The sequence below is a fragment of the Manacus candei genome, unplaced genomic scaffold (genome assembly GCF_025592945.1).
Source record: "Manacus candei isolate 608988 ecotype Guabito, Panama unplaced genomic scaffold, ASM2559294v1 h1tg000052l, whole genome shotgun sequence".
NCBI classification, from domain to species: domain Eukaryota; kingdom Metazoa; phylum Chordata; class Aves; order Passeriformes; family Pipridae; genus Manacus; species Manacus candei.
This window is the reverse complement of record NW_026138100.1, coordinates 2,451,420-2,469,030: the sequence shown is the minus strand read 5'-3', so window position 1 is coordinate 2,469,030 and position 17,611 is coordinate 2,451,420. Positions and strand designations below refer to the sequence as shown.

Below are 17,611 nucleotides of genomic sequence, written 5' to 3'. Positions count from 1 at the left end.
TCGCTCGGCAGCAGGCAGGAAAGGAGGGGAGAGCGGGGAGGGGAGAAGAAACAAGTTGGCTTGGAGAGAGGGAGAGGAATGTTTTGGGCTTATTTCATAATGCACTAGTAGACAGCTCAGGCACAGAAATGCAGTGCAGTAAGAACCGGAGTTATCCTTTGGAGTCTACTGCTTTAAATTTGCGCGCTGTAGCTTGAAGCATTGCACAAACTCTCGGTCTGCTGACTGCCTCCCTGGAACACAAACACACGGGTGATTGGGAAAGCTGTTTTCCAGCCTGCCCTCTCTCGTTTCTGCCGGGCTGCGTTTGGTGTTTATTTATTTTTAAACAAGTCGTGTACATGGGGAAAAAAAGAAAAAAGAAAAAAAAAGAAAAAGCCAACAAAACCCACACAGCATCTTTAATCAACACCTATTTCCTTCCAGGACCCTATGATCCTCTATTGATTCCCATTAAAATGCTTTTCTTTTTCTTTGCCCCCTCTGCTGATCGAATTTCAGATCAGCCAGGATGTGCAACTAACCTTCCGGCACAACTGAACCCAACTGACTCACCCAGATCAAAGGCTCGGCGCATTCATTAGAGCCCAGCACAGCCCAGGCAGGATCCGTAATGCAACATCTCCCTTTGCATTGCAATTAACGTGGGGGAGAGGAGTTCTTATTATTTTTATTTTTTGCAAATGTTCTGGCTTTTGATTTTCAAGGCGAGAGGGGGGGCGGGGGGGCGGGGGAGGGTGGCAGAGGGGGGGAGAAGTGGTGGGAGGGAATGAGAACAAAAGAGAGATCTTTTTACCCGAGGATGACGTCAGTTTGATGTTACTGACAACTATTGATGCACGTGGAGCAACTGCGGACAGATCCCCCTTCCCACCCCCCGCCTCCCGGCACTTCTCAGGGAAACAATATGCGGGAATAGCCCGCGGGACCCGGGACCGGCTCCGGGTCGCTCCGCCAAGAGCCCGAGCGCCCGAGAGCCCCGCGGCCGCCAGCAGCGGCGGGAGGGGCGGAACAGCCCCGGGCAGGGCGCGGCGAGCCGGCTCCAACTCGGAATGCTGCTCGCTCCCGCGGCGGACGCGGGCCGAGGACACAGTCCTCCCTCCCGGCTCCCGCGGGGAGCTCCCTGCCCCCTCCAGAGCGCGGCCCGGCGCAGGCACCACCGCGCCCCGGCCGCGAACGCTCTGCCGCGGGGAGCGCGGCTCCGCCGGCCGGGCCCGACCGCCCGCGAAACCCGGCCTGGATCGCCCCGGAGCGGCGGGGCGGGGGGCCGCACCTCCGGCTGCCTCGGTGGCGTCAGGGGAAGGCGGAGGTTTCAGCGGAGAACGCTCCTCCGTGGGTTTAGGGCCGGCACATATCCTCCCACCGCCCGCCGCAGCTTCGGAAAGTCACGGCTGGGTCGGGGCTGAGGCTTCTCCCGCCGAACCCCTCACGGGGCTGCCGCGCCCCCTCGGCAGGCCTCGGCCCGCGGCTTCACCCCTCTTCAACATCTCTAAATTAGGAACGCTTTGTCGGTTTGGAACAAATGGCCACGGAGGTGTAAAAAGGAACAGAAATCTAATTTTATGCTGCATAAAGGATCACAGAATGACAGAATGAGTAAGGTTGGAAGGGACCACAGCAGGTCATCTGGTGTAACCTCCCTGCTCAAAAAGGGTCATCCCAGAGTACATGGCACAGGATTGTGTCCAGACGTACTTGAATATCTCCACAGAGATTCACATATCTCTTCTCTCAGTGAGGGAGGCTCCACAACCTCTCTGTGCAACCTGTTCCAGTGCGGGGTCACTGGCACAGTAAAGAAGTTCTTCCTCATGATCTGGTGGAACTTCCCGTGCGTCAAGTTTCTGCCCGTTGCCTCTTGTCCTGGTGGTTGGCACCATCAAGAAGAGCCTGGCTCCATCTTCTTGGCACCCTGCCTGCAGATATATACACACATCAACGAGGTCCCCTCTCAGTGTCTTTTCTTAAGCCAAACAGGCTGGCCCTGGGCAGGGGCCATGCTGCTTTGGGGGTGCTGAGTACTGAGAGCCATGGTACCCTGTGGCCCCCACTTCTGATAACCCACAGACCTTCACTCAGGAGCAGGGGCTGAGGCAGTGCCTGCCCTGCCCTTTGAAGCCTTGAGCTCCTTTATGAAGTGCACACATGTGTTCCCCTAAGTGCCATGAAGCTCGCCTGAGCCTGCTCAGGCTGGGATCCTACACAAGCTGACCTGTTGGCTCGGCAGAGCTGAGACTGGTGTATGTTCTGCCAACGTGATTTCAGGTGAGCCAGCCAAAAGCTCTCCATCGATGGCTATCACTCGCCATTACTTCTTTGAGGATTTCAGTGAAATGGGGGATGGGTTTTTTGTGTGGATGCTACCCTGCCCTGAGCCATCTCCTGCACTGTGCAGTGTTTATTTCCTTATATATTAAATTTCATCCACTAATTTACAAGTACACATCTTACTGGGAGTTCTACCCATTTTTGACATTGATCATGTGGCTCTTTTTGAATAAGGTGTGGCTGTGATTTATGCTGGTGCACAATTTTTACTCGTTTCCTAAGTGTCCTTTCCATAATACAGTATCGTCAGCTCTCATGATTGTTCTGTGATACTGATGTTCTGTGGTAGAAATTCTATAAAGCTCTAGTTCCATAACTCAAGTAAGAATTTTGGCTTTCACCTAAAAGGACAAAAGTCTGTTTCTGGTCCTGTTATTTGCAGCAGAAACTTATGTTGTGTGCTGTAGCAGCTCTGGAACCAAAAGGAAAAGAGACATAAATGTATTATTATGACCGTCATTGGTATTATTTTATTTTAGCTCTCTTGATACTTCTGTCCCTGATTCTTTATAGCCTGGTAATACTTAATATGAGACAGGAATAAAAAGACTTGTGCAGCTTACACAAGTACTTGTTTCTCTGCTCGGATCTCTCCAATATATTTTAAGGTGAGACAAAAAAGCATTATTACTTGCTGCTTATACTGTTTACACTTACACAGAGTCATGGTAGTTTTCTCTGCAAAATCAAGGTGTGTATTTATTCTTGTGGTGCTTTGAGGAAGTGTAGTTTTGGTAGCTAAGTATATATTTCTGTCTGGATGATTTCTGTAAAAATAAGTAATTTATTATTTTTACAGGTTAGTATCTCACTTGAAGGCTGTGTTGTACTAGGAGAGAGACCATTTTCTCTAGCTGTTTGTAGCATGCTGTAGCTTTTCGCAGTTTGCTATGGGAGAGATCTTCAGGAGTATTTCAGCCCCTTTTTTTCTCAGATATCTTCATACAGAATCTACCAAGTGGAAGAGATTATTGTTTACAGAGGTTTACTTTGATTTTTCTTAGTTCTCCATCGTCAACAGTTCTCCATCATACAACTTTTGTATAGTTCCATACCTATTAAGAAAATTTTCCTTTCCTACTTTTTACCATGAGAACATTGATCTGTCTCTTAAGTTTTGATTCCTGACCTTACCATGGTCAGGCTAACAGCCCCCACCTACACACACAGTCCTACAAGTAGTTTTCACCTTTCAGAAGATATTTGCCATATGGTTTGAGAGGAGAGGTCATCCTTTCTCAAGGGGCTGCATTGCTAACATCACAGTTTGGGGCACCCATGCATTGACCTCCCAAATCTCTCTGCAGTTATATTCTTGTTTCCTACTCCTTGTGCCCCCTTGTTTGGCTGGTTATAACATCCACCTCATCAAGGGCTCCAAGTTCTGTGGCAGAACCAGAGGAAGGGGTAGGTTCGCTCCATTGCAACCATGGCAACACTTTTCAAAGATGCAGCCTACGGTCCTTGTGAATCTTCCAGTTTTCCATGGCAGCCTCATTTCTCAGTGGCTCCATCTACCCCAGGAATAAGCATGTTGCAAAACATGTAAGTCAATATTCAATAAAATACATTCTTAGCATGGACAAAATCATCTGAGCTTTAAACAAGAGTAGAGGACTACGTATAATGCTGTGAACTTAATTTAAAAGTTGAGCAAAAGGGAGAGGCAAAGAGGGTTCATTTTAGCTTCTGTTTCAGACAGGCCCTTTCCTATTAAATCAGCAAAGTTTTTATAAAGCCAAAATCTCGGTTGTGTTCTCACTTGTTAAAGCTCTTTGGTCTTTATGCTGCCTGTTTCCTGAAGATATGCAATTCTTATGAGGCCTCACCCTTGGACACCTGGGGACCTAGGGAGTTCAGAGGCAAACATTTTGATTTGCTGTCCTGCAGTACCAAGCCAAATTCTCAAATTTAGGGAGCTCCCAAATTTTGAGTGTTCAGGAGTGACTTGAAAGTTGTCTTTGTATGCTTTAATAGGGCTTATTATGTCATGCATTCATATGTGAACTATCAAGAGTTTGAAATATTATTTTATGGGAGAAAGGGATGTAGAAGGAAACTTTTTATGGAACCTTACAGCCTATGGTTCATCTTTCATCATGGCTGGGCTTCACGAATGGAGATTTGTGGAGGGCTCTACCCACGTTTATTACAAGTGCGCTGGTGGCTAAAAAGGCCAATAGGAACGTCTGGTTGCAAAAGGCACAGCAGAAAGACTCCTTAGGTGGTACATTCTGCAAGACACGATTCTTTCCGCGTTGTCTTTTCTCCTCAAGAGTGATCCTGTGTGCTTTCTCAAAAGAAGCAGCAGCGTTATAGATGGTGTGTCTATAGCCTGTGGTACTAATCCCTTGAAGGCAGTGGATGTGGGCACTGATGTCTGTAATCAGTCTGATACTGAATTCAGTGATAGTGTGTTTTTTACAATCCATATGTAGATACTCAGTTCCCAAATTTTAGGTCTTGACCCATGTTTCTTTTCTGAGTTTCTTTTGAGTTGAGCAATGGAAAAACACTAGACAGCCTCTCTTTCTTCTAATATGCATCATGACTGGCTTGTGCAGCAGCATCATGCCACAAGTTTGTTCCGCAGGTACTACTTCTGTCTTAAATTAAGTTGTTTCCATTGCAATATTTCTTAATGGAAACATTCTATCGTGGTTAAGTCAATAACAAGTTATTTGACACAGAGCCCAACATTTGAGCTAAACATACCAGGAACCCTTTAAACTTACTTTATCTCACTTGTTTGCAACTCTTCAGTGGGAGAGATTTCCTTTTATCTCACTCATAACTTGCAGATCACCAGTTTGCTCAAGAGGAGGAGATGTCTTTCCAGCTGGAGAAAACAGTGCAGTTGCTGTTGACTGGGAGGACGGTTGTTCTGTGTGCTCATACTGATTGTATGTGGGACATCTCATTGTACTCGGGGCAGTTTTGTTATTTTAAATTATAAAGGAGTTTAGTTCTCTTAGAGTGTCCAGATTCAACTCCTTTGTCAATGTGATGCACTTCATTATTCTCATCAGCTCATTTGCTTTTCCTGATGGAGAAAAAAGCTGAACCTCATTTCACTTTATAAAAGTCAGGATTCTTTCTAATAGAACTTCTATTTAGCCAGTGCTGTGAAAGGTGTTCTTTCCGCTGTACCTGTATGTGCTGAAGAACACATCTGCTCCTCCTGTAATTTTTTCAATAGTACCTTTTTTCTGAGATTAAAAGGATCCACCCCCAAGTCCTGGACTGACAGCCACGCTCCTGAAGGAGAAATTACCCTTTTAAGAGATCCCCAAGAGCTATAGCCAACCACAGCATACTGTAGATGTTACACTTTTTGTACATTGCATCCTTGCCAATATTTGAATACAAGCCATAATTCAGTGGGAGCATAAATAACTTCCATTCAGAGAGACGGATGCCGTGGTATCAGGCCAAATGGTAAGCCTTGTCAGTGCCTGCATTTTCGCTTTATCGACCACACAGCATAATATGATGCTCCTTATTTAAATCCTTCATGTAGATGTCGTACTGGGTTAATTGACAAGCAGCTGGATTTGATAATATGTATAAGGCTGTAGCAGCCATTGATTCTTGGGATAGTGTGGATGTGCGTGTAGTGATCATGGAGTTATGATTCTCAGTGGTGGGATATGAGAAGTCTGTGGGTCACAATGTAAATTTAAGCTGCTGAGGGGTGAACATGAATTTGCATGCCAGTTTAATTGATATAATAATTCTTTATAGGGACAAAGCATGATTGGCTGTAAAAGAGTTGTCCTTGTACCTGAATTGTTTTAGAGCAGCAGACCTTTATGCTGAGTTAACAGCACGCTGTTAAGAATCAGTACCAATGTAAACACAGAGAATGATGGCTTTATGTTGGCCGTTATGTAATGCAGTATTTCACAGTTGTTGAAATAATTTCATTTTTCAACCAGGTGGCTTTGTCAGTCTTTCAGCAAAAACTGAGCAAAGTGCAGCACTGAAAATGAAATGAAACTCTCAGCTGTCCAGATACTTAAGTGACGGCACTTCTATTGAGCTGGAATTCTGTAACAGCACTTACTAATTCCAGCTAATATAATACAAAGTAATTTGCTGCTTCACTTTTTTGTCTGAAGTTCATAGTTACATTGTTAAGCTTTTACATGAGCTTATGCCACTCTAAGTCAGAGGGAGCAAGGAAAGGAGGTAAATAAGAGGGAACAAGGAAAGGAGGTTAATAAGGCACAGAGATAGACTGTGAGATGAGAATTAGGAAGGAGAAATAGAGGACGTCAGAAGAGCAAAAGATGAAGGAAGAAAAGAAAAGGAAAGGAAGAAAAGGAACAGTGTATCACAAGAGTGGCAAAAACAAGGGACATGTTACAAGTGAAAAATAAAATAGGGGAAATGAATATAGGAGATGGAAAGAAAAGTAAGAAACATCTTTCATTTTTTGTAGGAATATTTTAGACTCATCGGTAGCAATTCACTGTGTGGCTCATACCTTAGAAACACACTTCTATATGAGTTTCCTTCTTTCTTTTTGGCACCTGGCTTGCTCTTGTATAGGATTAGGCCTCTAGAGGTCTGAGGAGAATTGGTTTCTAATAAAGCTCCTCCATACCAGAGTTCAAAAGCTCTTCCACAATGTAGTGCACAATGAAAATTGACACTGCCAAACAGCTTTAGTTTCCCTCTTTTCTTTTTTTCTTTTTTTTTCTTAATTTTATGCACTTTTTTGGCACCTGCATATCTGACTTTAATTTTTCTGCTGAATATTGAGCATATGGTATGAAGAAGTAAGTTATAACCAAATCTATATGTTTTTATATATCAAAAACTACAGTGACATAAGTTTTCGTAAGTTTTTTTTCCTAATTCTGTGAGAATAAGCAGATGTGAGGCGCTTCCTCTATTATGAACATTTATATGGGCTATGTGGTCAGAGGTGCTTAGCAGTGAATTTGGCTCAGGGCAAGGGAACAACAGCAGTAATTTGAGGGGTGATTTACTCCTGTTAACACTTTTCAGAATTGGCAATAAAATCAGTTCAGTGCTCTTAAGATGGGAAGGGCAGGATTTTAAGCAAAAAGTGGAAGATATACATGTGAAAAGTGGTTGAGTGAAAAACTGTTTATTATTAATACTTTTAAAAAATCCATACATATATTTCCAACAAATAAAAGATAATGAGAGGGCTGCTCCCTTTTCCTAGAAATGATTACATTTTCTTTGCCCTTCTGGTTTGGCTGCTTTTAGGCTATTGCTTATGTAAAACAGAACACCTCCTAAGCCGTCGTTTACTAAACAGAATCTCTGGCTTCTGATCTCACGCTACACAAGGAGGCAAATTGTATTCTGTGTGAGAAGCTTTAAATGTGAACGTAATGGAAAGGGGATATTCAGCGAAACAAAGACACACCTCCAGAAACAACAAAGACAAGACGGGAAGTTTGAGCTACTTAAATTTGAATTTCCATAGTTGAAAAGTAGAATTCAAACATGGAAAACTGACTTCAACTTTCATTAGTCTTACAGGTATTTACTTTAGCAGTTTGCATTTTGTTTTTCTCCTCTCTTAGCAAACCCATGTGGCAGAGTTCGTTGAACAGAGGAGAACAGTTCTGCTCTGAAACGATGGAATGCTTTTTTGAGAGATCAGCTTCCAAAGGTGACAATCTAGGGGCACAGCAGGGATGCTGACTGCTCAGTCCCGACTGCTCTTAAACAAGAAGGGATTCTTATAGCTGTGAGCTGTCAGTGATGAAGTCATGACCACATCCAGCTGTGCTATCAATAAGATAGGTTGCTCAGCAGCAGAGCTGTACCTCTGGCATGTGAATGCACAGACCTTAAGGGATATCCAGACATCCAGGCACACTGGTAAATTTGTGCTTCATTACAGGTGCGAGAATCTCATCTTCAGTCCGCAGACCAACTCCATGCAAAAAGCAGCTTGTTTATTAGATAGTGTTGTCCATCCACTGATGTGTCATAAAGTAGGCAAATGCCAAAGTGTCTGTCTATTGACAGAAAGCATCTTCTGTGATAGCCATCAGCTGAGAGGAGGAACCAGCTTGGTCCCAGGTTCCTCCTCCACAAAAGTGTAGGAGCTATTCTTGCTCCTATAGACACAGATAATTCATCTTGTCTGTCATGTTAGAGCTGCTGAGAATAGCTACAGGCAAAGTGTTGCAATACAGGAATCACTCAGAGGAGTTACTGCAGTGGAGTTTGACCCACGCTGAGGCATTAGAGTTGGAAGTGTAAGGCCAAGTGAGAGAAAAAACATGGACAGTAGCATATGGCACTGTATATTCTGTTGAACTATTTAACAGTATTATTTGAAATATGGTAAATTATTCTACATGACCTGCATGTTCCTAAGAATAAGTGGAGGTAGAGATAAAATGAGGGCATAAATTGTGCAGTTCACTTTAGATCCTGTACTTTGGAGGTTGGCAAAGATCCCAGCTCATTCCATACAGGGTCATCACCAAAACCATGTACCAAGCACACTGAGTTGCTGTGTGTTTATCTGACTGCCAGATGTGCAGAGCTCTCCCTACTGATAGAGGGCACAGGGACATCCATAACTTGCTCTGGGGAACTTGTAAGAGCCTCCCTCTGTTTCCAGGTGGTAAGGGTTGTATCAGACACACTGAAGCTGCCCACCCGGCATTTGCCTGGCAGCTGTGTAGGTTGAGGTAGTGTGTCAAGGCAGAGAACTACCTCCTTCAAGAAGGTGTGTCTTTTCTGATATTAGTCACTGGGATGTGCCAGAAACTTGATTAGCTTAGTCAGAAGGACAGGGCAGAAGCAAAGGGAAAATCAGTAGCCTTTCTCAGAAATTATGATGTAATCGCCTTTTTTCTCTGGAATCAAGCATGGAAGTCCCTGGCAGAGAACAATACCTGAGAAAGCTTTACAGTGAAAAAGCATTCATATTCCTTCCTGAAAAAAAACCAGCAGAAAAAAAAAAGGGATCAGCAAAAGATGTTTCTTCTAAGGAACTTTTTGTGCAAATTTTCTTCACAATTAGACACCCAGAAGGCACCTAACATGCTTGCCCAGAACCCATCCAAGAGAGGCACCGGGATCTGTGGCAGAGAAGGGAATTTGGGCTCTCTCATGGATAATTTACAAACATCCAAAAGAGATCCCTCCGGGTACTCTGGGGGCTGGAGGCCCAGTTAGTTAGAGAATAAACACGGTCAGCGTTTTGCGTGGTGCCGTGTCACACACAGTATATTCTTAGAGAGCCGTGCCTGGTACCTGCATTGTTTTCCTCATTCATCATACACCAGGCGTGCATTAGTGACAGCACCGTAGGAAATTGTATTCTTCATGCTAAAACGCATATATCTACCTGTCAGAAGCCCACATGTTGTCCCAATAAGGGCCAAGGCTTAACTGCTTCTTAGTAGTCTGGTGCAGAAGCACACATTACACAACTACCCTCTGTGTTCAAACGAGCCAGTACCTCGGATAGTGGCTGTTGCAAACCAGGATGGCAGCTGTCTGCGGATATAATCACCACTGAAGACATACTGCCAGGGCTTCTGTGTCCTGGTTGCACAGCTAGGGGCAGAGCACTCAAATATTTCTAAAGCTAGATATGCAAATGCCTCTGGAATGAAGCCTTTTACAGTTCTGTTCTCATTAACCTGATTTGCATATGTAAATGACCTTTTGCCACATGATAATGAGGTCTGCTCATACAGAGATGTTCAGCATATAAGCAGAGGGTTTTCAGAGACAATTGGAGCATTTTGGCCAAAGTGGATGGTACAGGGACAGAACTAAGAAAGAGGCAGAGGCAGAATCCAGGGATAACAGGGCAAGGAAGCAGAAGGAAGCAAAAGAAAATCAAATGTTGCAGATGTCTCTTCCAAACGCCAAGGGCATCTGCAGTTCTACTGCCTTATTGGAGCAATTTCATAGAGGAGCCTGTGAAATGAGGGCAGCTGGAGAGCACTGACAATTGGGAAGTGACCTGTGGCATGGAGCTACCCAGAAAATAGCGGATGTCTGGCTATCCTGGAACAGCAAGCACATTGTTTAGCATTCACTGGCTGTTTTAAAGCAGCCTCTTCCAGTTACTCCTGTGAGCACTATCACAGAGAATGGAGAGCTGGACACATGGTGATGGGTCAGTCCTTCTTGAAGAGCAGTCTCCTCTTCAACCAGTTCTCTCTGAATACCTCCTTGCCACTGTCACACTCATCCAGAGGTGACATTTTGCACCACAGAATGCTGCTTAGCTTCTCATTGGGGATGTTTTATACCTACGCCTTGCTCAGTTTATGTGAAGGCATGACAAAATCCCTCCTAGGTTACCCCCCTTGGATACTGTGCCACTTTTAGAGAAGAAATGACTGCTCATCTCTTGAGATATCTGTCTTCCTACTTGCTATGTTTAACTCTTGGTTCCTGGTCCTGCTACAGAACACTCAGCTGCTGAGGATTTGCTGACTCAGAGCTCTACAAAACTTACTTGATCAAGCACCATCCTTATACAACACAGAAAAAAACAAGTGATCAGTTCGACTCACAGAGTTCTCTCAGGTAGGAATATGTCCATCCTTTCAAAGAAGGAAATGGCTCTGGAGGCCAGGTCTTCTCAAGGCCAGTTGGGAGCCAGTGTGACTGGCAGTCAATATCTGCTACTGCTGATGACAAAAATAAATAAATAAATTGTGATCTAACTCAGGATTTGCCTGCAAAAAAGCATATTCCTATATCCAGTCAATTGACTTCCAGTTTTACTGGTACTTGGGAAGTTGGATGTGGTCGTTCTCTTTTTGCCGCTGGAAAAATAATAGTAGCCAGGATCAAATAACCAGGCCTCTATTCATAGCTGGTAAGCAACTAAACTGAGGTTAAAAGAAATAGAGTAGCTGTGCACGTCACAGTCAATTAAGAAGAAGCTGCGTTCCTATCTTCGTGACCAAGCCAGAGTTAGCCAAATTAAGTTAAAGTAACAGTGAAGGCAAAGCAACTTGGATACTGGATTAATTTAGGAAGTTGAGTTCAAGCCTATAGAAGAAATTAGTTCATCTCATGACTACTTCTGGTTCACTCCCACTCACACCAAAGGGAAGATAATGCATATGGGAGACAGAGAAACCCGACACACTTGTATGTCATTACCTGTCCACTGCTGACAAAAATATATGCAGTGTGACTACAAGTAATGGTTAACTTCAAAGCACTAAAAACTGATTGTCAAACATGCCCCATCCCTTCTGCACATCAGTAGGCAGTTCCTGCAGCATCCACTGGCCCAAGCCCAACTCATCTGCAGTCCACCCTTTACAATGTGGTCATTACATGGAGAAACTAAGATGTAATCCCTTCCCATTGTGTCCCCCAGCTTAAACAAGATATTCAATCCTATTGTATTTGCACAGTCAGTATAGTATTTCACAGTCAGCAATATCATCCAGACTCATGGCTGTCCCTTCCTTAAATGCTTTCTGATCTGAACCCTACTTTCCTAAGGTTACATCCCAAAGCCCTCAAACACTGAATGCTCAGCTTTTAAGAAAAGCAACAGTCTTGCATATCTATGCTAATATTAATTTGTTTGGTGGTTGTAAGGAAAGAGTAATGTGCAGAACCACCTACAAATGAGTAGTGTCTAAAGAGCATAGTCTGGGCCTGGTGGTTTATTCATATAAATAAATCAGAAGACCCTCAGCATGGAGGGTCTTCTGAGTGTTTCTCTGTAGCCCGTCTGAGCAGCAAGCCCTTAACCACATACTCAAACAACCTCTGGGAGCACTCAGTGAATTTGGGCAACTAACAACCTGTCCTAAACCTGAACCTTCAAGTGTTTGCCATTTAGAAAAGGCTGTCAGCCCACTAAGCCAAAAGCTCATGGAATTCTCTCACTTGCAAGGTCCCATCTTTAAAACATCTTTGGTTTAACTTTATTTTTAGTGTTTTAGTAGGCAGGCTTTTTTTTCTTATTTGTAGGGACTTCAATCAGACAAAAGTTTTATGAGGCTATTCCAAGAGAAGACATTTAATTAATTCCAGACCTTTCTCTTCCCCCCTCTTTTTCAGCTTAGGTATACTAACTACATACCTGTCTATAACAACTGAGGTAAAAATCCTATGAGACTTCTAAGAAGCTTGGTTCATCTTTCATTAGATCACAGCAGAACTGAACCATATCCTCTCACTGCTAGACAGTTTTGAACTAGGCTTTTCCCAGTCTCACTGGGGTATGTATGTGAGCTGAAAAGCTTCACAATGCATTAAGATTTCATGAGGGCCCAATTCTGTTCTCTCTTGCACTGCCTTGAATCTTCACTGCACAGCACTTCTGCTTCAACACCACATAACTGGGAATACAGTAAGACTCTGAGTAGCCAAGCTCCAGTGAATGGACCATCTGAAAACTGGTGTTCTAGCCATGCAATTTGTGATTTTTATCTTGAACAGACAAAAGTTCATTGTCATTACTTCATTCCTGTTATATAAGTGTTTTGGACACAGGAAAGACATTTTGTCTTACAGTGAAAACTTTTCTTCCAAATAGGTTTTTTCTTTGTTTTGGGGTTAAAAAAAAAAAAAGGCATTTTGAGAGATCTTATTTTGTATCAAATGGTCAATGTCTCTTCATTATTTTGGCAGGAATCGGTTGCATTTGGTGCTTCTGTATGAAATCATACAAGAAGGCACAGAATTCTTCCCTTCCTGGTCTGTTCTGTCAGGATATAATTGAGTACTTTGTGCTTTCGTGAAGAGGTAGCAGCTCAGAATAGGACCTGGACATCTTGTAGACCTGGGACCAACAAGGACTTTCACTCAACATAATATTATTAGAAGAGTACATGACAAAAAATTGTGTCATACAATCAGTTCCCTGCCCCTGCAAGGAGCTGTGGGCACCTCAGTTTCTCCTCTTCCTGTCTGTAGCATATAATTTAGTCACCAGAAAAAACAAGTGCTGTGGTTCTAAGTAGCTGATGAGAAACTGAGTAGATGGAGGAGTTCTTAATTAAGTAATTAGACAAATAAGAGGGGAGAGGATAATACGATACAAAATGATGAATAGAATAGGAAAAGTAGGTCAGGAATTTCTGTTCTCCCCATATCGTGACGCAAGAACAAAATGACATGCAGCGAAGTTCAAAGGTGAGAAATTCAAAGCCAATGGGGGAATGGTGTCATGTAAGCAGTAATTATCTAGTGGAAGCCTTTCACTTCTGTAAGTCTCTGATGCCAAGAATTTATCAGTTTAGCATTGAAACTAAACTATCCAGAGTTATCACAGAGATCATAACAGCTTTACAGAGTGAGTTAGACCTCCATTCCTGTTTTAATCCAGTCTTAACTATGCAGTCCTTCAGCTTTTACACCTTCCTTTGAGCTGTCTGGTAATGACCACCATCTGAGATGGGTCATTGGAGCAGAGAGATCTGAGTCAGCGTGGTGATTCTTGTACTCCTATGTCCATAAAAAAATCTCCTTTATAATTGGTTCAGGGTACAGGACAAAGTCCCTTCCCTGGGGTATTTACAGGCTACTCTTGCTCTAAAAGCTAAAGCCCCCTACAAATGAACATAGCAATGAATGTAGTTTCTCAGCAGCCTTAGGAGATATCTGGCTTGGGGAGGATTTGCCCCCTGAAATAAATATCAGCATACTCAAGTGAAATTTTCAGAGGCATGCATGTTACCTGTCTTGGAAAATGGGCCATCTGTCAGCTGATCTTTAAGCCCCTGGGATCCTTCTCATGCCACCAGGAGCTCAAAGATATGAGACCTCATTATTGCTGCTGTTCCATCAGAGCAGATTTGCTGCAAATGCACATTTTTTTCTACACCTTACATATTATTCCAGATATTCAAACCCAACTCTCTTAAACTGACCCAAGTGTGTTATGGTGCATTTAATCTGATGTAAATCATAAATTTGCTGAGGACAAGCTGCTTTATATTTTCAATAAACTTTTGATTCATGTTTTTTAAGTGTACTTTAGAGTTTTGCACACTTTCATCAAAACCAGATGATTTGATTATTTTCTATATTCATTGTACACCGTTGCTCTGCTTGCATGTTTACAGCAACACTTAAAACAAACGAAAGTCATCATGTGCTTCAGACAGATCAGGCTAATTACATCCACCACTGAAACACATTAATTTTCACCCTTTTCCAGCAAGAGACACAAGAAATCATCAAGAATGAAAACTGTTGGATACAGTTGCATTACCTGGAGCACAGGGATGGAGGTCCCTTGGAGCCTGGTGGCATTCCTTGTGACTGAGGTGATGACAGAGACTAATTTCTTGCCATAGTTGAATGAGACCTATCTGACGAAAATGACAGCACCAGTGTCAGTTTAACTGGCACGTAAATAATAGAGATTATTTCTATGTTCCTAAATAAATATATTTTCTTTCCTCCTAGAGATATTCCAGGCTGTGCAGCTTTGGAATTTACTTACATGTACCTTCCTGACATGGGATGCCAAAATATAGTTACACAGTAAAGGAATCTGCATTCTGTATTAATATGAAAACATAGCTCTAGCTTAACAGAGGATAACACTAAAATCAGTTTGAAGGAAAACAACTCAAGATAAACCACATCTCAGTAAAATACTTAAGTGTTGTTAAAAGACTATGCCTGACCAGGAAACAAACAGCAGCACAAGAGCTGAAGGACTGCAGCAGTTTAAAGAGAGACTCTTGGAAGAATGGCAAGTGTTGGAGCTATTCAACCTGACACAGGCATCCAAAAATGTTCATTGAGCCTGAAGGGTGTCAGACCCTGGTCTTACAGTGAAACAAATGTGTGCAACAAATTGATTTATTGATACTTCTGCAACCAGTTATCTTCATTAAGTTCGTTCCTCCTGTGAAGCAAAAATGGTAGCTTTGGTTACTGTCTTCTCCAGTATCACAGACTTTCACAGGAAAGACCCATATTGAGTTGGGAAGGTATCTTGGCTACACACAACCAGTACACATGATGTGTCCCTGAATCCCACCTGGAATATGCTAAATCCGGGAGGGCATTTTTTTATCATAGAATCATTATGGAGACAAGATTTCAACCACTGCATATGCCAATTAGTTTTGATCTCCACAGGGACTATTTTTTTTTGCAAAATCTTTGACGACTCGTGGTTTGTGTAAGATGGTTTTCAGCAATTCATTTCATTTGCAAAGTTAAATATCAAGATTGTAAAGTGACATCCTAAGAAAAATCCAGCCTGCTCTAGAAAAAAAAGTAAAGGAAACTTGGTGTAGAACAATAATCTGTACTTTCTGAGAGGTTATTGCAACAAACAGATAACAAACTGGTAAATAGAGTGCTATGACCATCTTCTGTAGCTCTTATGTGAACTTCTGCCTTTCTGTATCCTTGTGAGTACATATTTGGTGATAAGAACTCTGTAAAATATTTGTAATCTCTTCGCTTTGGGCATCACTGATGTTATGAACATAGCAACATAAGTACCTTTTATTTCACAGTAGGCTCAAGAAAAGATAGTTTCTCTGTTGTGAGCTGCATTATTGGTGAACAGAAGACTTCTCCAGCATTTCCATTTATGATTTCTAGACCACAGAGGATTAATTCATGCTTCCAGTATACTTTGGGACTAGCCCCAGAAATTACTTCAGATGTTCAAAATACAGTTTCACAAAATAGTTGCTTATCTATGTTTCTGTTAAGGAATAGGAAGCAATCAGAATGGTTAAGTGATATGCAAAAGACACTCTAACCTTCAGATTGTAGGACTGGGAAGATATCTTTGAAAGAGGATGCTTGGCAATGAGGAAAATGTATGTGCATCTCAAAAAATTGTTAACAATAAATTGAAAGACTTCACTAAAACATCCTTTTACAGTAGCTTTCTATTGCTGCCCGTCTGTACAAAAATACAAACACCCATGCACATATAGGGGAAGGGAGAAATCACAGTGCAATGTGGGGAGTTCAATTACTCATTCCAGTACATTGCATTCACAATTTTACCATAAAGTAATATGGTTTTGTAGAATTTTATTCCTCACCAGTGTTTCAATGTCTTCAAATGAGATTAATCTTTAAGAATGTATTTCTAGTTTCTCAGCATGTTTCAGGTAGATTTTTGGAGTGAAGTAAAAAGGTGAAAATGTATTTTCTTTTGTTAACATATATATGCAAAATCAGCTTTTTTCTCAAGCACTACAAATAATCATGAACAGCTCAAAATCTCATTGATGGGCATGGGTTGTACATTTCAAGAAAAGCTGAAATGAAGGAGAAATAAATCAGTGGGAGAGAAATGTTTTATGTTGTTTTAGGTTTTATTTTATTGCTAGAAACTGCTGTCTCTTTACATTTTCTTCTTCTGAAGAAGAGGCTGCGCTCAGTGACTAAATCTGTCCTCTCAAGGGAGCATGCATTACTACTGCAGCAGAAGAGGTGGAGGCAGCCCAAGCCCAGAGTTAGTCTCAGACAGTAATCATATCTTTTCTTAATATCAAGAACTCAGTTCCAACTTCTTGTTTTATTGCTACCTTATAACAAGGAAAGGGAAAAAAAATAAATGAAGTTACAGCAACTGAATGATAAATTAAGCATATAAAGTCGAGACAGAGAGAATCAATTACTTATTTAAAAATTTGTTCAGCTCTAAGCAGCAGTGTTTATGCTTACTTTTTATGGTGTTCTAACTTTTTTGCTCTGATTCTGGTCCTGTAGCTTTAGAGTTTCTATAGAATTTTGGTTTTCATTAAGATGGGGTGACAACACCCATTCTTTCCTAGCACAGAAACTTCCATTAGTCTTAGTCCTTTAGTTTTGCCCTATTGTCTTTTCTTTTGCTCACCTTTCCTGCCACTGTAGAAGCTTGGCAGGGCACTGGGTAGGTGATTTATAGACAGCTCTGGATTCTTCCATACTTCCTTTATTAAATGGAGCAAGATATTTAATTAGTTCATCATAACTGGCCTGGATGCAGCCTTCATCATTAAAGTTTGTCAGCTGTCCACATCTGGAGAAGTACTCTAATGGTATTGCTTCCGGGGTCTGCCAGCCCACAAGCCCTGTCCTATTATTCAGGGGCCTTATGTCTCTGTGTGACTTCCTGTCTCTCTGCTCCCATGAAGCTAGAATGCAAATGCATCCATATTTTCACTTGAACTTCCCTCAAAGGGGTATTTCCCAGTTGAGAAGAGTCCGAGAAACACAATAGATCTAGAATTATATTATCTCCATGGAGCTCAAATGCACAGAATAAAAAGGAACTCTGTGCAGAATCTGCAAAATAGAAAAGAAAATGTTAAAG

At 42.2% G+C, this 17,611-nt stretch overlaps 1 long non-coding RNA gene across 1 annotated transcript; it reads left to right on the top strand.

Annotated features, from left to right (window-relative positions):
- Window positions 1-1,088: 1,088 nt before the first annotated feature.
- Window positions 1,089-16,866, top strand: LOC127477355 (uncharacterized). The gene is made up of 3 exons (XR_007906933.1): window positions 1,089-2,265; window positions 7,573-7,764; window positions 14,489-16,866. It is a non-coding gene; the product is annotated as an uncharacterized LOC127477355 (long non-coding RNA).
- Window positions 16,867-17,611: the final 745 nt, after the last annotated feature.